We start from the raw sequence: 22,901 nt of genomic DNA, 5'->3' as shown, positions 1-22,901 counted from the left end.
AGACAAAGTATATGTGAACTGCTGTATGGAAAGTGAATTTTCTCTGTAAATCTTCACCCAAATCACAATTTTAAAAATGCAATAATAATAATAATTTGGTTGGAATCTAGCATAAGCACCCATGTCAATTCTATTAGTTCTCCTTGTTGGGACATAGTTTTGTCTGGTAAAGATTTGGTCTTGATAATTTTATAGAGGGGGCCATGAGGATTGGAATTGTGATGTCCCTGAATGATGGCATAGCCTACTTTGGATAGAGGGTTCTTGTGAGTGCTCCTGTTGATGAACCAATTGGGAGCTTCATCAATGTGTGTATCAGTTATGTGTAGAATGGATTTAATGTTAAGTGGAGAATTTCAAAACAGGTATGAGGCTGTTTTTCTGACTGAGGGTCTGGAGGTGAGTCAGTTAATAAAGTGGCAGGGTTTATTGTTGTGCAGTGTTGAAAAGTGACATTAGGGTTTAGAAGATGAGCATTTAATAGTTGGACACGGGAGGGAGGTAGCGACAGAAAAGCCTTGTGACTGATTAAATCAGAGAGAGAGTGGGGGGGGATATTAAAATTAAGCAATGGTGTAGAGCTATTTTGTCTGCTTCAGGAATTAGTATAGCAGTGGTGGCCAAAATTCAGAGATACAGGGGCCATCCTTTATAGACTGGATCTGACTGCTTAGATAGGAACGCTACTAGTTGGACAGTATCTCCTGTTTTTTTTTTTTTTTTTTTTTTTTTTCTGAGGAGACGTAAAGCCTGTCCCTTGCTTGAATGTATGTATAGAAAAAATGGTTTGGATGGGTTGGGTAGGTGTAAGGTTTTTTGAAGTGAGTTTTTAGAAGATTGAAAGGGGTATGCAGGGTTTTAGGGTTCTGAAGGGGTTCTTCCAAATTTCCCTTTGTAGCAGAGTATAGGGGGTGAGATATAAGGGAGAAATTAGGAACACAAATACGAAAGAAATTAAAGAGACCTAGGAGGCATAGGAGTTCCCTTTTTGTGGAGGGATGGGGTGTATCTAAAAGTGCAATTAGTTGTTCAGGAAGTATGGTATGGGTGGAAGGGATGAGGGAAAGGCCTAGGTATCAAACAGAGGTAGAGATAAGTTATGCCTTGGAGTAGAAGACTTGGTAGCCCCATTTGGCAAGGGCATTAAGAGGAAGTGTAGTGTGGGTCACGCAGTCCTGCCAGGTTGGGCTGCAAAGAAGAAGGTCATCTACATACTTGATGGTACTGGGACGGAGGTTCAGGGAGAGGAAGTCTCATTGGAGGCCTGTCCAAAATAGTAAGGACTGTCCTGAATCCTTGTGGGAGCACTTGCCATGTGAGCTGTTGTGATCTAAGGGAATCTGGGTCAGTCCAGGTGAAGGCAAAAAGAGGGTGTGATTGAGGGTCCAAGGCAATGGTAAAAAAAAAAAAAAAAAAAAGGTGTCTTAAGGTCTAAGACAATGAAATGGGAGGTCTGGGGTGGAATCATGGATAAAAGGGTATAAGAGTTTGGAACAAAAGGGTGAGTCGGTTCGATAGCTTCATTGATTATTTGTAGATCCTGGACTAATCTATACTGATCATTAGGCTTCTTTATGCCTAATATGGGGCTGTTGTGAGGTGAGTTGATAAGGATTGAGTTTGGATATCAGGAGATGGGAAATGATTGGTTTGAGGCCCTGGAGGGTTGTAGGGAATAGGGGATACTGGGTGACTGTGATAGTTCATCCAGAGTTTTTAAATCTGACTACAACTGAGGTATGATGAAGGGCTATTCTGGGATGGTTTGTATCCCAAACAGCTGGATCTACATCTCAGAGGGGAAGGTCCAGCGATGCAAGGGTAGGGGAGGGCTTGGGATGGGAAAGTTTGGGGAGGGATAAATCAGTCCAGGTATGAAGTAATAACATGGTTGTGGTATTTGAAGTGGGAAGATAAATGGAGGCTCCTAGTTTATGAAGGATGTCTCATCCTACTTAGGGAACTAGGCATTGGGGAACTATAATAAAGGAGTGAGTAAAGGTTATATTTCCAAATGAGCACAAGAGGGGTTGGGTTTTTCCGGGGTAGGAAATAGATCCTGACACTCCCATGATAGGTTGAGGGCTCTCAATATATGATCCAGACTAGCATGTTAGGAGTGAGAGAGATACCCCTGTGTTGACCACAAAAGAAATAGTTTGGCCAGCCTCTGTCCCCATCACCCTGGGCTCCTCAGGTTCACCATACTTGGTGGGGAGGGCAGCAGATTCCAGGCCCCCTCACTCTAATAAGTGAGGGGATAGGTTTTTGGGGTTTGAGGGCAGCTGTACCAAGTGTCGGGGTGGCCGCCACTAGGGGCAGTCGATCTTCCAATGTCCCCATTGCCCACAGGTTTGTTTGCCACATGGTTTGTTTGCCACATGGTTTGTTTGTTTGGTGGTCGAGGACTGGGGCACGCTTTGGCCCAGTGTCCATGGTTGCCACATCTGAAACAGCCTCCAGGGGGAGACTGTGTTAATTTTGAGGCTTCTCCCCAGGTCAAGGAGGGCTGTTGGCTAGAGTTGTGGTTGGCTCTGGGGCCCTGAAGTGCTGTAGCTAGAAGTTGGCATTTTATTTTAAGGTGATTCTCTTTTTCCCTTTTGGCTTCTTCTTCTCTATTATTAAATACCTTAAAGGCAAGGTGTAAAAAGTCCTTTTGAGATGTTTGGGGACCTTGTTCAAGTTTCTGAAGTTTCCTCCACATATCAGGGGCTGATTGGGTGATGAATTGGACATGTAGGAAGAGAGTACCTTCAGGGGTAGTGAGATCAAGACTGGTATATTTGGTAATGACTTCCGTCAGATGGGCCATGAAAAGAGGGTGGTTTTCTTCAGGTTTCTGAGTAACTTCTCTAATTTTTTCATAGTTAAACTGGGTGTGGGTATTTTTTTTTTTAACATACCTTCCACTAGACAGGTGATCATGTGATCTCGGCAGGCAATGCCAGGGTCCCCTGGTTGATATGTCCGGGCTGGCTCACTACTTGGGAGGGCTTGGTCAGCTACTGGGTTATTATCTCTATTTTGGCCATGGAGCCAGTCAGCACAGTCCTTTGCTGTTTGCCAGATACAAGACCATTCATCTAGTGTTAGGGTGGCAGTGAAGCTCTAGTAAATATCTGACCAGGTAAGGTGATAAGCTTATGTAAGGTGGAGGAACTCCTTATGAAATTAGACAGGATTCTCTGAGAAAGACCTCAGTTTTCCCTCTATTTGGGACATATCTGCCATTGAGAAGGGAACGTGGACCCGGACTGGCCCCTCAACTCCCACCACCTCCCTTAAAGGAAACATGGGTTGGGTTTGGAGTGCTGTTTTTGATTGGGTGGCTGGGGGAGGAGTGGGAAAGTGGTATGAGGTAATGGGCCCTGAGGTAGGAGGGGGTGGGAAGGGCTGTCTGCTGGAATTGTGGGGTTGATAAGGGGGGTGTCATATGCTGGGTCAGAATTGGTGAAAGTTGGGGCCAAAGGGGGAACAGAGGGGACGTCTCGCAGGGTAAGTTTCTTAGAAGTCTTTTGGGAAAAGAGTGTCAGCAAGTACAAGTTGGAGGGGAGAGCAGGATTTATAAATTGAAGGTCCAGAGTGGAGTTAAAAGAAGGCTTGGACATAGGGAACCTCAGACCATTTACCATTTCAGTGGAGGAAGTTATCAATATCTTGTAAGATGTTTGGGTCAAATGTTCCAAATTCTGGCCACTGGCTACCATTATTTAATTGGTATTGAGGCCAAATGTGAGTAGATAGTTGGAGGAGAATTTTGGGTTCATGTCCAGGGCCAGATGTAAGGTTCTGAGGTTTTGGAGAAGACACCCAAGGAGTGAGGTGGGTGAAGGTGCAGATGGACTAGCTCCCATGCCTGGGAAATTGGGAGACAGAGAGGACAAGAGAGAAAGAAGAGAGTTAGAGAAGACTAAAAAGCTGGGGCTCTGGCTTGTCAGAGAACATCCTCACTGACTCGCCATGCCGGGTCGGGCCCTCTCAGGGAAGGGGGATGTCTCCCAAACCTTCGCTGCAGAGGGGGACTCCCAGAGTCCAGAAGGTGATAAAACACCAGAGGTTCGCTACAGGGTGCCTCTGCAGAGGACTGGAAATCAAATAGGGAAGAGGACAAGAGGGGATGACAAAGGAGGACAATTGAATAGGAAAGAGGATGAGAGGAGGTGACAAAGGGGGACCCCTGGAGTCCAGAAGGTAATAAAACCCTGGATGGTCACCACAGAGTGTTTCTATGGGGGACCAGAAATCAAATAGGGAAGAGAGGGTCAGAGGGGGGTGACAAAAGGGGGAACTTACCTGGCCCTGAGGAGAACTGATAAATGGCGGTGTTGTTTGCATGGTGAGAAATGGCAAAAGTCCCCAGATCTGGAGGTCAGTAGAAGTTAAAGGAGGAGTTTAGATCGTGAGTCCAAGCCCAGGGTTCTGACTTACCCCAGGGAGTTACCAGGGTATCCAATAAAGGACTATTATAGACCTTGTGCCGCTCACATGGCAATGAGGCTGCAAAAGCCATACTCTCTGGGAGAGGGAGGCCTCAGGTCACTTTCTGGCAGACATTTAGCTTATTAGTGAGGTTGGCAGGAACCCTCGCTTCCCTGGAGATACCAGTAGGCTAGGGAAGGAAGTAAGAGGAGGAAAAGAAGAGATGGGGTGACAGACCAGGGGCAGCAGCCCCCGCTGCAACTCCGTCCTGGGTTTTTGGCACCACTTGTCAGGAAAGTGAGGAAGTGCAGAAGTTAAAGTGAAAGCAAGGGAAGAAAAAATAGTCATGACCTCAACAGATCAGAGCAGGCTTTATCAAAGAAAAGTCTATGAGGTATGGTTCTAACAGCTGTGTGATCAATGCCAGTTGCAGAGTAAATCCCAGCCTGGGGGAAGTGTTGCCCCCTTTTATAGGACCTCTGGTGAGCAGGGATTTTGCAAGAGTTGCAGTTTCCAGAAAGTGGGCTTGTTTTTGACAAAGGGGGGGGGTTGTGTGTGGGGTCTGCAGGTGCAAACTTATCCTTGAAGTTTCATGAAGTGTCTGCAGGTGGAATTTATCTTTGAGTTTCACAAGGTGAGGGAGGGTATGGGGTCTGTAAGTGGAATTTATCGCTAAGGTTCCTTAAGGCAGGGGAGGGTGTGGGGTCTGCAGGTGGAATTTATCTTTGAGGTTTCAGAGTGTCTTAGCCAAGTTTAGAGTAGCCAGTTCATTCCTTCACCCCGAGCTTTGTGAGGAACTATATAGAAGTAGATTAGGCACCAACTAGTGGGAAAAGAGTGAGTGCAGAGACAGTCAGAGCTGTGGACTGTCAGCTACCCTGACATGACCAACAGCCTGAATATTTTCAAGTGGTGTTGGGACCTGAGAATTGACCTAAAGTCAGCCCTGGTCACCAAGGGCTGCAGGGATGACTTCACCAGTGGCCTATAACTAGTAAGGGAAACAGCAAGGAGGGAGACAACCTGAGCTGTTGACTTTCTGCTGTTTGGAGAGTGCAGCCATTTTGATTGTTTACAAGAAGCGGCCATTTTGGATATTTAAAGTGACTGAGGGTGCAGCCATTTTGAATCTTTACAAGATTTGGATTTTAAAGTGATAGCATTCTCTTTCAGATTCCAGGGACTTAAGAATAGGCTCTGTTTGCCAAGGTTGGCAAGGACATACAAGAGGCTGCCAATGGAAAGGAGACAAGTGGTGAGTGTATAAGTGCCATCAACTAGTGAACACAGGAGCACAGCACAGTGTCCTGCTTGTGTAGATAACATACAAACAAAACAAAGAAAATGAAAATCATGGGCAAGTCACTCCAACATACAATCACCAATTAAATATAAACACAAAAACATCACAACATCTTGGAGACAACAGAGCATCACAGTCCACACAAAGAAGCAAGATAAAGCAGGAGAAACAAGGGATCAGGATACACACCCAAAACACATCCCTGAGGAAGACGCAGCATTGTAACTCCTTGGCAAGGAATTCAAAAGAATTATTTTTAGGTATCTTCTATGAATTGAGAGACAGATCAAGGAAAACACTGACAAAATTGAGGAAAACACAGACAAAACCCTAGAACAATTTCGAAAGACAATACAAGAACAAAATGACAAAATAAATGAAAAATTAGAAATGATACAAAATCAACACACAGAAATCCAGAAGATTAATGCTAAATTTTCAGAAATAGATAAGACATTGAATAGGCAAAGGAGCAGAATTGATTCAATGGAAGACAGAATTAGTGAGATTCAAGGAAATACCTGAACACTTCTTTGGAAAGGGATAAATCAGAAAAAAGATCAAAACAAAATGAAGAAAGCCTAATGTTCATGTGGGATACCATCAAAAGGAATAACCTACATGTAATCAGAATCCCAGAAGAGGAAGAGACAAATAAAACCACAGAGAAAGTTGTCGAAGATTTGTTGGAAGAGAATTTTCCTGGTATGATGAAAGATGAGAATATATCCATTCAGGAAGTGCAACGAACCCCAAACAGGATAGACCCCAAGAGAAAATCACCCAGACATATCATCATCAAACTCACCAAAACCAAAGACAAAGAAAGAATCATAAAAGCAGTACAGGCAAAATAGAAAGTTACTTACAAGGGGCAACCAATAAGACTAAGCTAGGATTTCTCAACAGAAACCATGCAGGCAAGAAGACAATGAGATGATATATATGAAACCCTGAAAGAGAAAAGTTTCCAACCAAGAATTATGTACCCAGCAAAATTGTCCCTCAAATATGATGGTGAAATTAGGACATTTCTAGATAAGCAGAATTTTGTTAAATCCAGACAAACTTTACAAGAGATGCTAAAGGGTGCACTTTGGACAGAGAAGCAACAACAGCCAACAACTGATCATTAACACACATGATGATATAACCCAGAAACCAACGCAACTATGGAAGTATCCAAAGTAAATAAGCCACAAGATTGTAAACAGGGAACCAGAGACATCAACTCACAAATGAGGACAAATAGAAACCAAAAAGAGGAAAAAAAACGGTGTCATTATAGAACTTCTAGATGGTAGTGAAATCAAGACAACTACAAGATAGAATGGACTGTTCAAAACTTGGAAAGAAAACTATAAATCACAGGATAACCTCAAAGAAAAATGATAAACCTTCACATCAAAATAAAAAAGAGGACCAGCATAAATGTTTAGCAAATACTAAAACAATAGCAACAAAGGAAGTGATAACACGATTCATAAACAAAATGAGCCCAGCATAGAAAATTATGTGGAACAAAGGAATCGACACCACTAAAAAGCACATAACAAAAATAACAGCAACAAATTCATATTTGCCAATAATTACATATCTGGCAAGGGACTTAGCTCTAAGATTATAGAAAACTCCAACACCTCAACAGCAAAGGTATTAACAATCCAATTTAAAAATGGAAAGAAGACATGAATAGATACTTTACCAAGGAGGATATTCAGGTGGCCAGCTAATACACTAGGAGATGCTCACAATCATTGGCCATCAGAGAGATGCAAATCAAAACAACAATGAGATACCATCTCACCCCAGCACTGATGGCTGATTCAACAAGACAGAAAATGACAAATGCTGGCAGGGAAGTGGAGAGATTGGGACTCTCATACACTGCTAGTGGGACTGTGAAGTGACACAAACACTGTGAAAAGCAGTATGATTATTCCTTAGAAAGCTGGAATTGGAGATACCATTTGACCCAGCATCCCATTACTAGGTATGTATCCTAGAGAGGTTCGGAGCCAGGACAAGAATAGATATATGCACATTCATGTTCATTGCCCCACTATTTACAATAGCAAAAAGATTAAAACAACCTACATGCCCAGCAGCAGAAGAGTGGATGACCAAACTATGGTCCATACACATAATGGAATGCTATGCAACAATAAAGAATAATGTAGAGTCTGCAAAACACCGCATAATATAGATGAACTTGGAGGACATTATGCTGAGTGAAGTAAGTCAATCACAGAAGGACAAATGCAGTACTTCCTTGTTGCGGAGGGTCAAAGAAAGGTTTATATATAGAGGAAAAATTTCTTTGTTGGTTGCCAGGGGTGGGAAGGGAGGGAAGGGAACACTGAAGAAGAAAAAAAAAAAGCATTGACACATGTTACTTTAGTTTTGTGTATTTCACTGTCCATAAATTATATTTCAATAAAATTGCATTGAAAACAAAACAAAACAAAAATCTATGTAGTTACAATTCTTTTCTAAATTCCAGTGATTTTCCAGCTTTAAATTTGGAGGCAATTTTCTTTAAGAAGTTACCAAGTACCAGTATCTTCGCTTGTTGATAAGCTTTTACATCGTAAGTGCCACTATTTCTCAATTTAATGTCACACAAACTACACACTCAGATTTCTAAGCACATAAAGTTATTAGGAAAACTGGACTACCACAATCAAAGATGTTATAGAATGCACACACTTCTGACAGGAAGAACTTTGATGGAGTGGTTTTAAGAAACAATTCTACCAAAAAATTAAATGGAAATAGAAGTAATTAAAATGTTCAAGACATATATAAATGCATGACTGTGACTCCTATTTGCCATTAAGTATGTTTGGTGTTATGGGATATAAAAATTACCTTTCCCCCTTCCCATAGAATGTTACACCCAAGATTGTCAAAGTCTCCCACAATTGAATATCCCACTGTTTTCTGGTTGTACCCAAAAGTAAACAACCAGTAAAAAATTTTTTTAAAAAAAAGCATTTACACTTAAAAAAAATGGGTTGAAGTGGGATTTACTCCTACTTAAAAATGTTTCTAGACCTACTAAAAAACTTGCATTTACAAAATAGTCAATAAAAATATTCTTCTGAATTGCATAAGAGAGATACAGGGGCTGCTGGTAAAACATGACAGACAAACATTAATCAGACATGGCTTTTCTCTCTTATTTTTCAGAGGCTAGAGTCTCCTAGCTTTTTAGTTTTTCCATTTTCTGCAGGTAAAACTTCTTTCTTTTCTTTTTCTTTGTGATTTTTTAAAAGTTGTGCCTTAGGTGCAAGTTTACAGAGCAGAGTTTGTTTTACATTCAACATTTTGTGTACATTTAGTTTCAGTCCCCATTTACCATCTGCAAGCCTAACCCAGTCTCCTCTGTTCCCTGCCCAGTAACACCCCCTGCCCCCGTGCACTTCATAGTTATGCACTCCTGGTGTGTCCTGCATTTCATCAGTGTGATTGTTGCCCCTCTGGTGCCCCGTGGTCAATTGCTCCAAGGGATGCATTTCCATAGAATATGTGGCTGTGTCACCCGTGGTTGAGTTGTCTGCATGAGTATCTTGTTTACTATTGGGCTGAGAGCCAGCTCTTGGGAGTGAGGTTTATTCCAGGCCCAGAATGTATCCCAGTAGCATGGTATTGGGGGGGTGTCACCAGACTCCATCTCACCAGTAATTCTGGTCATTATTGAGGTTTTGTATTTTGTTCCACATTTTTCTTCCCACTCTATCCAGGATCTCCAGATTTGATCCTTTGCTGCGTGAAAAGCCATCTAGTTCTTCTGGTCTTGAGGGCCAATGTGTTCTAGGGCTGATTGCTTCCAAATGACCTTGTTTTTTTTTTTGCACTCTTTGCTTTCAATGCTAGGAGACCATTAGCTGCATCTTAGATGGCCGCTTGAAAGCTTTTAAGACCCCAGTCGCTACTCCTCAATGTAGGATGAGTAACAAGGCTTTTATATATTTTATATATTTTGTTGTGCCAATTGAATCTGGTGTCCCTGAGATGGTAGATCCATTGGATCTCTCTCCCACAGTGTCTGTCTGACTGTCTATGAGGGATGATTCTGTCTATCTTCTGTTGTTTCTGTAAACATTGCAGATATTTTGTATCACTTTTATCTGTGCAAGATTAGCCTCAGCTGACTCTATCCTTGTTCTAGAGTATAATCCTGTTCACTGGTCCTCATATAATCTTCTCAGATGTTTATGTATCTATCTGTAGCCTGGTGTTTGGTGTTAATGGTAATGCAGTATTGTGGATATACTAGTTGGTATTAGCATCTGTTGTCTGTATCTTATGTGTACAATTTGGTGTCCTCCCTTTTCCTAATGTTATCATGGTGGTCACAGACTCTTTCTATACCATCCCTCCTCTTACCCACATCAGCATGTGGCCCCCAACTAGCCTAAAATTAATCCCTCTTCTTCCCTCCCCACCCCTGTAACCTAAAATTGAGTTCACTTTCTTAAGCAAACCTTTCTTTGTCTTTTTACAGTAATGGGCTCATATAGTATTTCTCCTTCTGCAATTGACTTATTTCAGTCAGCATAGTGTCCCCCACACTCATCCACGTTGTGAGATGATTCATGTATCCTTCATTGTTCTTTAATGTAGTATAGCATTCCACTGTGTAAATGTACCATAATTTGGTTATCCACTCATCCGTTGATGGGCATTTAGCTTGTTTCCATCTCTTTGCTACAGTGAATTGTGCTGTGATGAACACAGGTATGCATGTTTGTTCATGCACTGCCTCTCATCTCTTTAGGATATATTCCTAGAAATGGAATTGCTGGGTCAAATGGTACTTTGTATTTTCAGTTTTTTAAGGAAATGCCATACCAATGGCACAATGGTTTTACCATTTTACAATCCAACCAGCAGTGCACAAGAGTTCCAGTCTCTCTGCATCCTCACCAGCATTTGTTATTTTCTGTCCTCTTGAACTTTGCTATTATTGCTGGGGTGAGAGGATATCTCATCATTGTTTTGATTTGCATTTGTCTAAGTGCTTAAGGCATTCGACTGCTAACCAGAAGGCTGGCAGTTCAAACCCACCAGCCACTCCTCAGAAGGATGGTTTGGCAATCTACTTCCATAGTGATATCACCTCGGAAACCCAAGAAGGGGTCGCTATGAGTGGGATCTGACTAGATGGCAGTGCTTGATGGCAGTGCATTTGGTTTCGAATGACTAATGATTGTGAGCAATTCTGCATGTGTTTGTTGGCCACCAGTATATCATCTTTAGTGAAGTGTCTGTTTAAGTCTTTTGGCCATTTTTGAATTGGGTTGTTTGTCTTTTGGGTGGTAAGGTGTTGAAGTTTTCTATAGATTTTGGAGATAAGTCCTTTGTCAGATATGTCATAGGCAAATATCTTCTCCAAATCTATAGGTTCTCTTTTTACCCTTTTGATGAAGTCTTTCGATGCACATAAGAATTTAATTTTTAAAAGGTCCTAGTCAATCTTAAAAGCTTGCAAGCTGCCATCTAGATGCAATGATGGGTCTCTCCTCATCCAGAGCAAAGAAGAATGAAGAAAACCAAAAATTCATGGAAACAATTAGTCCTAGCAACTGGTACACCATCCGATCTGTAGCCTGTATGACTACGAGACCAAAAGAACTAGATGGTGCCTGGCTACCACTGTCAGCCACTTGGAAGGGAATCTGTGTAAGAGATCCTGCATAGAGAGGGAAAACAATGTGGAATAAAACTCAAAAACATTTGGAGAAAAAAAAGGGAGGGGGGCAGATTTGCTGGTCTGATAGAGCCTGGTGGAACCACTGAGACTATGGCCCCTAGCTTCACTTCAGGTCTAGAATTGAACTCACACCTGTGTCTTCCATCCAAACAAAAGACAGGCATATGAGTTGAACATTTACCTAAGGTAGATACACTCCTTGGAGAGAAAAATCATGGGAGAAAGAAAGGCTGCTTATGCACAGGGAGACAGCTCAGGGGGCAGGAGTCCATGGAAGGATGGACACAGGGAAGAGGTAACTATCAGGAGGAAGTGGGAGGGGAGCTGTTGCATTGTGGTAAATTGTGGACAATGTCATGAGACAAAGTGTATGTGAACTGCTGTATGGAAAGTGAATTTGCTCTGTAAATTTTCACTCAAATCACAATTAAAAAATTAAAAAATAAAAGATCCCAGTCATTTAGTTTATCAAATCTTCTTTATTTTCTTGATTAGCCACTTCAGCCTTTTTTCCCTTTGCTCTACATTTTCCTTTTCTTTGCACTTTTTTTTTTGTCTGTAGCTTTATCCTTTCCTGTTCCCTTTTTTGTTGTTGTTGTTGTTGTTGTTTGTTTGTTTCTTCTTGTAGGAACAGCCTTAGCTGACAACCTCACCAATCTCCTCTTGGGCTTCTCCTTTCCTGACCCTGCATCAGAGCTGACCTTCCTTTTGGGCATCTTGGCAGTGAGAAGAGCATGTATGAGAGACTTTGCAAAGCTGCACTGCCTGGCGACTGCCTCTCCACCCATCATCTTACTAACATTATATCCTTAAGATATTGTAGAAATAGCAAAAAGATGGAAACAACCAAGTTGCCTGTCAACAGAAGAATAGATAACCAAACTATAGTACATACACACAATAGAACACTATGCAACACTAAAGAATAATGTAGAATCTACAAAACACCACATAACATGGATGAACTTGGAGGACAGTATACTGAGTGAAATAAATCAGGTACAGAAAAAACAAATATTTTATTAGTTCATTATTGTAAAAGGTCAGGGGAAAGTTTATGTATGGAAGAAAGTTTCTTTGTTGGTTACTAGGGGTGGGAGGGGAGGGGAGGGAATATTGCAATAAATAAGTAAATAAATAAAAGGGGGAAAAAGATATTGTAGAGTATAAGCAACTTTCCTTTTTTGGAGGAAGAGGATAGGAGGAACTATAGCATGTTTGCATGGGTGCCATTGTGCTGTTGTACAAATAGCCCAGCCCTGTTTCAAAAACTTTTTCTTTGTCCTGATATGTAGATAACTTAAAAAAAAAAAAAAGGTTTTATTTTAATGACATTTTCCAATTATAAAAGTAACACATATTCTTTGGAAAATAGCTATAGACAAAAAATGAGAAATTTCCATAATCTCATCATCTAGAAATGTCTGTTGTGTTCTTTTTTTTTTTGGACATTTTATTGTGGTTTAGAAGAAAGTTTTCACAACACAGCAAATTGGTTTCCCATTCAGTGGTCATAAAGAAATATTTCTATGATATTTGTTATAATCCCAGCACTCTCCCCATTTCCACCCTGGATTCCACATTTGCATTCACCTGGTTTCCCTGCCCCTCCTTTTGGTCTCCTATGAGATAGTTCTATGGAGCACATTCCTCACAGATTTTGTTTATTATATATGCCGGTCTATCATTTGGCTGAAAAGTGACATCTGTGGCTTCAGTTCCAAGTTAGAAGGATGTTGTTTTCATTCTCTAGTGCTGCTTTAACAGAAAATACCACAAATGGGTGGCTTTCACAAACAGGGATTTATTCTCTTACAGTTGAGGAAGCTAGAAGTCCGAGTTTAAAGTGCCAGCCCTAGGGCTGGTTTAAGGGCCATCGACCTTGAGCTTCAGCTCTGACTCTTTCTCCTGGCCCACTCAAGCTGGAGGCTTCTTTTAACTCAGGCAGCTGCTGGCTACTGAGGCTAACAAAACCATGGTAGACAAGTAAAATGGCATAGTCCCAAGATTATTAAGCAACATAGCAGGTCACTAGTTCAAGTCCAGAAATAGTCCCAAGATTGGAAGGCAACATAGCAGGCTGCTGAATGAAGACTTGGCTACATGCAAGGCCAAAAAGCTCAAGACCTTTCTCAAAATATCTTCTTATATACTGGAAACAGAGCACATCCCTAAGGCAGCTACTCAGCTGCTCACAGCAGATTCTACCATGGAGTTGATTTCCAGTCTCAAGATGGGGAGTAACTACATACAGCTTCCCAGCCACTCAAAACCAGGCCCAGCCAAGTTGACACATAATCATAACTACCACAGATATCTTATGGCAATAGTTTTAGGTTTTCTTCACTCTTCTTTGCACCAGACAAAGAGAAAATTGTTATAATTTGGAGGGCCATTTGAAAGCTTTTAAGACCCCAGACTCTACTGAATGAACTAGGATGTAGAACATTATCATTATGAACAATGTTATGCCAATTGACCAGATATCCCCTGAGACTATGGTCCTCAGCATTCAAGCCTGGTAACTCAATCCCAAGAAGTGTTTGCTTATGTCTAAGTTTCTATAACTTTGTCTTCTATGTGCTCTGTTATATATATAATTATACATGCAGCACATAAAAATACGTGTGTCCTATTTAGCATATATAACTACCTATGTATACACTCATAAATTCTCATTTGTTGTTGCAGGATTGTATAAAGTTACAGTGTGTACCATAGTTGCTCTTTATTCTTGTGTACGTCCCAGTGTCTTCCTTTGCCTTGGTCATGTTGTGCTAACTTCCCCATACTATGTATTGCTTTTCCCTTCACCATAATTAACGTGTGTCTACTATCTAGTTCCACCACTCATCAGTCAGTTTGTTGTACTGTGGTGGCTTGCATGTTGCTGTGATGCTGGAAATGAGGTCACCAGTATTTCAAATACTGGCAAGGTCATCCATGGGAGACAGGTTTCAGTGGAGTTCTAGAGTTCTGAGGAAGACTAGGAAAAAGGATGTGGGGATACTTCTAAAGGAATTGGATTGGCCACTGAAAATCTTATGAACAGTGAAATGCAGCCTCAAATAGTGCTGGAAGTGAGCCCCTCAGGTTTGAAGGGACTCAAAATATGACTGAGGAAGAGCTATCTATTCAAACTAGAATTTACCCTAATGATGTAGATGTAGTAAAGCTTTTTGGACCTAAATTTGCTGATATGGCACAACTCAAAGAAGAAACAGTCACAAATATCCACTAATAATTGAAACATGGAATGTACAAAGTATGACTCTAGGAAAATTAGAAGTTGTCAAAAATGAAGTGAAATACATAAAGATCAATATCCTAGGCATCAGTGAGCTGAAATGTACTGGCATTGGCCATTTAGATTTAGAAAGTCATATGGCCTACTATTCCAGGAATGAAAAATTAAAGAGGAATGATGTTGCATTCATCATCAAAAAGAGCATTTCAAGATTTATCCTGAAGTAAAATGCTTTCAGTGGTCAGATAATATCCATATGCCTACAAAGAGGACCAGTTAAAACCACTGTTACTCAAATTTACACACCAACCACTAAAGTCAAAGATGAAGAAATTGAAGACTTTTACCAACTTCTGCAGTCTGAAATTGAGCAAGCTTGCAATCAAGATGCATTGATAATTACTGGTAATTGTAATGTGAAAGTTGGAAACAAAGATGAACCATAAGTAAATGGAAAATATGGCCTTCATGAAAGAAATGACACTGCAGATCAAATGATAGAATTTGGCAAGACCAACAACTTATTCATTGCAAATACTTTTTTTTTAGCAACATAAACAGCAACTGTATATGTGGACCTCATCAGATGGAATGCACAGGAATCAAATCTACTTCATCTGTGTAGAGGGACAATGGAGAATCATCAGTCAGAGCAAGGCCAGGGGCTGACTGTGGGACAGACCATCAATTGGCCATGTGCAAATTGAAGGTGAAGCTAAAGAAAATTAAAACAAGTCTATAAGAGCAAAAATATGACCTTGAGTATATAAAATAGGTTTGACATATTGAACATCAATGACCAAAGACCAAACAAGTTGTGACATTACATCAGGGCATAATAATGAAACATGCAAAGAACTGGAGTTAGAAAATAAAAAGGGAAGAACATGATTGGCATTTCTTAAGTTGATAGAACTGAAGAAAAAATTCAAGCCTCAAGTTGCAATACTGAAGGATCCTATGGGCAAAATATTGAATGATGCAGAATGCATCAAAAGAATATTGAAGAAATACATAGATTTACAGTTCCACAAAGAATTGGTTGACATTCAGCCATTTCAAGTGGTAGGATATGATCATGAAATGACAGTATAGAAGGAAAAAGTCCAAGCTACACTGAAGGAATTGGGGAAAAATGAGGCTTCAGTAATTGACAAAACACTGAGATGTTTCAACAAATGGATGCAGCACAAGAAGTGCTCACTCATTTATGCCAAAAAAAAAAAAAATTGGAAGACAACTACCTAGTCAACCAACTGGAAAAGATCCATATTTGTGCCCGTTCCAAAGAAAAGCAATCCAACAGAATACAGAAATTATCAATACGTATCACACACAAGTAAAATTATGCTGAAGATAATTCAGAAACATTTGTAGTGAGGAACTGCCGGAAATTCTAGCCTGATTCAGAAAAGGACATAGAATGAGGTCTATCACTGCTGTCAGATGGATCTTGGCTGAAAGCTAAGAATACCAGAAATGTTTACCTGTATTTTATTGACTATGCAAAGGCATTTGACTATGTGGTTCATAAAAAATTACTGATAACACTGTGAATAATGGGAATTCTAGGACATTTAATTATGCTCATGAGAACCTGTACACAGATAAAAAGGCAGTCCTTCAAACAGAGCAAGGGAATACTACATAGTTTAAAAATCAGGAAAGATGTGTGTCTGGTTGTATTCTTTCACCATACTTATTAAATATAAATGCTGAGCAAACAATCTGAGAAGCTAGACTTTATTAAGAAGAAAGTGGCATCAGGATTGGAGGAAGATTCATTAACAACCTGCAATATGCAGATGACATAATCTGGCTGAAAGTGAAGACAACTTGAAAACACTTACAGATGAAGATCAAAGATGGCAGCTTTTACTATGAATTACACCTCGACATAAAACAAAAATCTTCACAACTGAACTAATAAGCAACCACACAATAAATGGAGAAAAGATTGAAGTTGTCAGGGATTTCATTTTACTTGGACCCACAATCAATGCCCATGAAAGCAACAGTCATGAAGTCAGATGACATATTATTGTTGTTTATTGTTAGTCCTCAAGTCAGCTCTAAGTCATAGAGAACAAAACACAGCCCAGTCTTGTGCCAGCCCACATCCTTGCTACACTTGAACCCATCACTGCATCAACTGTGTCAATCTATCTTGTTTAGGGTATTCCCCTTTTTCACTGACCTCCTCTTTACCAAGCATGATATCCTTTTCTAGGGAATGGTTCCTTCTGACAACATGACCAAAATAGGTGAGACGAAGTCTAGCCATTCTTGCTTCGAAGGGGCATTCTAGCTGCACTTCTTCCAGGACAGATTTGTTCGTTCTTCTTGCAGTCCATGGAATTTATAGTATTCTTCACCACCATCACAATTCAAAGGCATCAATTCCTCTTTGGTCTTCCTTATTTATTGAAAATACCATGGCTTAGGTTAAGTGCACCTTAGTCTTCAAAGTGACATCTTTGCTCGTTAAACCTTTGAAGAAATCTGTTGCAACAGATTTGCCCAGGGCAATACAACATCTGATTTCTCAACTGCTGCTTCCTTGGGTGTTGATTGTGGATCTAAGTAAAATGAAATCTTTGACAACTTCAATCTTCTCTCCGTTTATCATGATGCTGCCTATTTGTCCAGTTGTGAGGATTTTCCTTCTTATGTTGAGGTGTAACCCATACTGCAGACTAGTCTTTAATCTTCATCAGTAAGTACTTCAAGTCATCTTTACTATCAGCAAGCAAAGTTGTGTCATCTGCATACCATAGGTTGTTATCACAGGTTGTCTTCCTCAAATCCTGATACCATAACTGAAAAAAAAAAAAAAAAAAAACCCTCACTGCCATGGAGTCGGATCTGACTCATACCAATGCCTCCTTGGGTTTCCAAGGCAGTATCTCTACAGACGTAGATTGCCCAATCTTCCTTCCAAGGAGTGGCTGGTGGGTTTGAACTGCCAGCCTTCTGGTTAGCAATCAAATGCCTTAAACACTATGCCATCAGAGCTCCCATATTCTTCTTCAAGTAGTCCAGCTTCTTGGATTATTTGCTTAGCATACAGATTGAATAAGGATGGTGAAAGGATACAACCCTGACCCACACCTTTCCTGATTTTAAACCATGCAGTATTCCCTTGTTCTGCTCAAACAACTGCCTCTTGGTCTATGTAGAGGTTCCTCATGAGCACAATTAAGTGTTTTTGAATTCCCTTTCTTTGCAATGTTATCCATGTTTGTAACAATCCACACAGTCAAATGCATAGTCAATAAAACACAAGTAAACATCTTTCTGTTATTCTTTGTTTTCAGCCAAGATCCATCTGACATCAGCAATGATATCTCTCATTCCACATCCTCTTCTGAATCTGGCTTGAATTTCTGGCAGTTCCTTGTCAATATACAGTTGCATCAATTTTTGAATTATCTTCAGCAAAATTTTACTTGCATGTGATATTAATGATGTTGTTTGACAAATTCCACGTTCTGTTGGATCACTTTTCTTTGGAATTTCTTTGGGTAAAAATATCAATCTTTACTAGCCAGTTTGGCCAGGCAGCTGTCTTCCAAATTGCTTGGCATAAAGGAATAAGTGCCTCCAGTGCTGCATCCATTTATTGAAACATCTCAAATCCTGGAGCCTTGTTTTTCACCAATTCCTTCAGTAAAGCTTAGACTTCTTCAAGTACCATTGGTTCTTCTTCACATGCTACCTCGTGAAATAGAGGAACATAGATTAATTCTTTTTGGTACCAAAATAAACTCAAACTCACTGCTGTCGAGTCGATTTTGACTCATAGAGATCCCTCCTTGGGTTTCTAAGGCAGTATCACTATGGACGTAGATTGCCCAACCTTCCTTCCAAGGAGTGGCTGCTGGGTTTGAATCACCACCATTCTGGTTAGCAGTCAAATACCTTAGGCACTACACTACTCTGTATATTCCTTCTGTCTTCTTTGGATGTTTCCTGCATTGTTCAGTACTTTTCCTATGTTGTGGTTGTTGTTAGATGCCATTGGGTTGGTTTTGATTCATAGTGACCCTATGTACAAAAGAAAAAAACACTGCCCAGTCATGCACCATCCTCACAATCCTTGCTACACTTGAGCCCATCATTGCAGCCATTGTGCCAATCCATCTTGTTGAGGGTCTCCCCCTTTTTCACTGCCCCTCCACTTTACCAAACATGATATCCTTTTCCAGGGAATGGTCCTTCTGACAGCATGGCCAAACTAGGTGAGACAAAGTCTGGCACTTCTCACTTCTAAGGCATATTCTGGCTGTACTTCTACTGGGACAGATTTTTTCATTCTTCTGGCAGTCTGTGGTATTTTTAGTATTCTTTGCCAGCATCATAATTCAAAGACATCAAATCTTCTTTGGTCTTCCTTATTCATTGTCCACTTTCACATGCATATGAAGTGATTGAAAATACCATGGCTTGGTTTAGGCACCCTTTTCTTCAAAGTGACATATTTTGTCCATTGTTGTTGTTAGGTGCCGTTGAGTCATCTTTGACTCATAGCAATCCTATGCACAGCAGAGAGAAACACTGCCTGGTCCTGCACCATTTCCATGATCCTCGCTATACTTGAGCCCAGTCCATCTCAGTGAGGGCCTTCCCCTCTTTCGTCAATCCCCCACCTTACCAAGCATGACATGCTTCTCCCAGGAATTGTCCCTTCTGACAACATGACCAAAGTATGTGAGACAAAGTCTGGCCATTTTCGCCTCCAAGGAGTATTCCAGCTGCACTTCCTCCAGGACAGACCTGTTCTTTTAGCAGTCCACAGTGGTTTCAGCATTCTTTGCCAACACCACAGCTCAAAAGCATTAACTCTTCTTTGGTCTTCCTTATTCATTGTCTGGCTCTCACATGCATATGAGAAGATTTAAAATACCATGGCTTGTGTCAGGTGCACCATAGTCCTCAAGGAGAAATTCTGGCTCTTTAGCACTTGAAAGAGGTCCTTTGCAGCTGTTTTGCCCAGTGCTATACATCGTCTGATGTCCTGATTGCTGCTTCCATTGGCGTCAATTGTAGAACCAAGCAATGTGAAGTCTGACAATTTCAATCTTTTCTCCATTTATTGTGATGCTGGTTATAGGTCCAGTTGTGAGAATTTTTGTTTTCTTTATACTGAGATGCAATCCATACTGCAGACTGTATTCTTCAACCTTCATCAGTAGGTGCTTCAAGTCATCCTCACTTTCAGCAAGCAAAGTTGTGTTGTCAGTGTATCCTATCATAGGTTGTTAATGATTCTTCCTCCAATCGTGATGCAATGTTCTTCTTCATATAGTCCAGGTTCTAGGATTATTTGCTCAGTGTATAGATAAAATAAGTATGGTGAAAGGATACAACCCTGACATACTCCCTTCCTGATTTAAAACCATGCAGTGTCCCCTTGTTCTGTTCCGAGGACAACCTCTTGGTCTATGTACAAGTTCCTTGTTCCTCATGAGTACAATTAAGTCTTCTGGAATTCCCATTCTTCTCAATGTTATCCACAATTTGTTATAATACACACAATCAAATACTTTTGCATATTCCGTAAAACACAAGTAAATAACTTCTGGTATTCTTTGCTTTGAGCCAAGATCCATCTGACATCAGCAATGATATCCCTTGTTCCATGTCCTCTTCCAAATCCAGTTTGCATTTCTGGAAGTTCTCTTGTCAATATATTGCTGCAACCGTTTTTTAATTATCTTCAGTAAGATTTTACTTGCATGTGATAGTAATGATATTGTTCAATAATTTCCTTATTCTATGGTATCACTTTTCTTTGGAATGGGTGCAAATATGGATTTCTTCCAGTCAGTTGACCAGGTAGCTGTCTTCCAAATCTCTTTGCATAGCTGAATGAGTGCCTCCAGCAGGACATCCGTTTGTTGAAACATCTCAGTGGGTATTCTGTTAATTCCTGGAGGCTTGTTCTTCACCAATTCCTTCAGTGCAGCTTCGACATCTTCCTTCAAACCATTGGTACTTGAACATATGCCAGCTCCTGAAATGGATGAAGATCGACCAGTTCTTTTTGGTACAGTGACTCTGTGTATTCCTTCTATCTTCTTTTGATGGTTCCTGCATCATTCAATATTTTGCCCAAAGAACCTTTCAATATTGCAACTCGAGGCTTAAATTTTTTCCTCAGTTCTTTCAGCTTGGGAAATGCCGAGCGCGTTATTCCCTTTTGGTTTTCTAACTCCAGGTCTTTGCATATTCCATTATAGTAATTTGCTTTGTCTGCTCAAGCTGCTCTTTGAAATCCTCTGTTTAACTCTTTTATCTTGTCATTTATTCCATTTGCTTTAGCTACTCTTCATTCAAGGGCAAGTTTCAGAGTCTCTTCTGTCATCCATTTTGGTCTTTTCTTTCTTTCTCATCTTTTTAATGACCTTTCTTCATGGATGATGTTCTTGATGTCATCCTACAATTCTTCTGGGTTTTGGTCATTGGTGTTCAAATGCATCAAATCTATTCTTTACATGGTCTCTAAATTCAGGAGTGATACATTCAAGGTCATATATTGGCTCTCCTGGACTTGTTTTAATTGTCTTCAACTTCAAGTTGAATTTGCATATGAGTAGTTGATGGTCTGTCCAATGGCTCCAGGCCTTATTTTGGCTGAAAACATTGAGCTTTTCCATCACCTCTTGCCACAGATGTAGTCAATCTGATTCCTGGGTACTCCATCTGGTGAAGTCAATGTGTATAGCCACCATTTGTGTTGTTCAAAAAGGGTATTTGAAATGAGTAAGTCATTGTTCTTGCAAAATTCTATCATGTGATCTCCATCGTTATTTCTGTCATGAAGGCCAAACAGTGATTCTTCTTTGTTTCCAACTTTTGCATTCCAGTCACCAGTGATAATTAATACATCCTGATTGCATGCTCAGTCAATTTCAGACTGCAAAAGTTGATAAAAATCTTCAATTTCCTCATCTTTGGCTTTGGTGGTTGGTGCATAAATTTGAATAATAGTAGTATTAACAGGTCTTCCTTGTAGGCGTATGGATATTATCCTATCATTGACAGCATTGTACTTCAGGACAGATCTTGAAACGTCCATTGTGATCATGAATGCATGCTATTCCTCTTCAATTTGTCACTCCCAGCATAGTAGATCATATGGTTGTCTGATTCAAAATGGCCAAAACTGGTCCAATTCAACTCACTAATGCCTAGAATATCGATCTTTATGCATTCTATTTCATTTCTGACAACTTCCAATTTTCCTAGATTCATACTTCACACATTTCATATTCCGATTTTTAATGGATGTTTGCAGCTGTTTCTCCTTAATTTGAGTCGGCCACATCAGCAAATGGAGGCCCTGAAAGATTTACTTTATCCACATCATTAAGGTTGGTTCTACTCTGATGAGGCAGCTCTTTCCCAGTCCTATTCTGAGTGTCCTCTGACCCAAGGGGCTTGTCTTCCTGCACTGTCAGACAATGTTTCTAAACTATACATAAAGTTGCCCAGTACTGTATCAGACAGTGTATCTCTGCTATTCATAAGGTTTTCCCTGGCCAATTTTTTGAGAAGTGGATGGCCTCTTCCTTCTTCCTAGTCTGTGTCAGTCTGTAAGCTGCAATGAAACCCATGCACCATGTGCAACCTTGCTGGCATTTGAAACACCAGTGGCACAGACTCCAGCCTCGCAGCAATGTGCAAGCCCCACAGGATGACAAACTGACAGACAAGTTTGTCTCCCTTAGTTCTTGGAAACCTCTCTGACCTCCTGTTACCTAATTCCTACCTGGATCCTACTGCTTTGTGGTTCCTGGCTGCTCCCTCCCTTTCCTGGCTCTGGGGGGCTTGGGCCTGCCTGTTTCCCACCTCTTACCTGGATTCTGCCACTCTTGTGGTCCCTGGGCGCTCCCAAAGAATCCTTCAATATTGCAACTTGAATCTTGGGATTTTTCTTCAGTTCTTTCAGCTTGAGAAACTCCACACATCTTCTTCTCATTTAGTTTCCTAACTCCAGGTCTTTACACATTTCATTATAATATTTTACTTTGTCTTCTCAAGCTGCCCTTTCAAATCTTCTATTCAGCTCTATGTCTCCTATTGCAAGTTCTGTGATTTCTTGTCATTTCTTCCATTTGCTTTAGATACTATCCATTCAAGAGCAAGTTTCAGAGTCTCTTCTGACATGCATTATGGTCTTTCCTTCCTTTCTTGTATGTTAACGACTG

The sequence above is a fragment of the Orycteropus afer genome, unplaced genomic scaffold (assembly GCF_000298275.1).
Source record: "Orycteropus afer afer isolate SDZICR_OR568_19922 unplaced genomic scaffold, OryAfe1.0 scaffold00440, whole genome shotgun sequence".
NCBI classification, from domain to species: Eukaryota; Metazoa; Chordata; class Mammalia; order Tubulidentata; family Orycteropodidae; genus Orycteropus; species Orycteropus afer.
The sequence above is the reverse complement of the archived record's forward strand: the minus strand, read 5'-3'. Positions refer to the sequence as shown.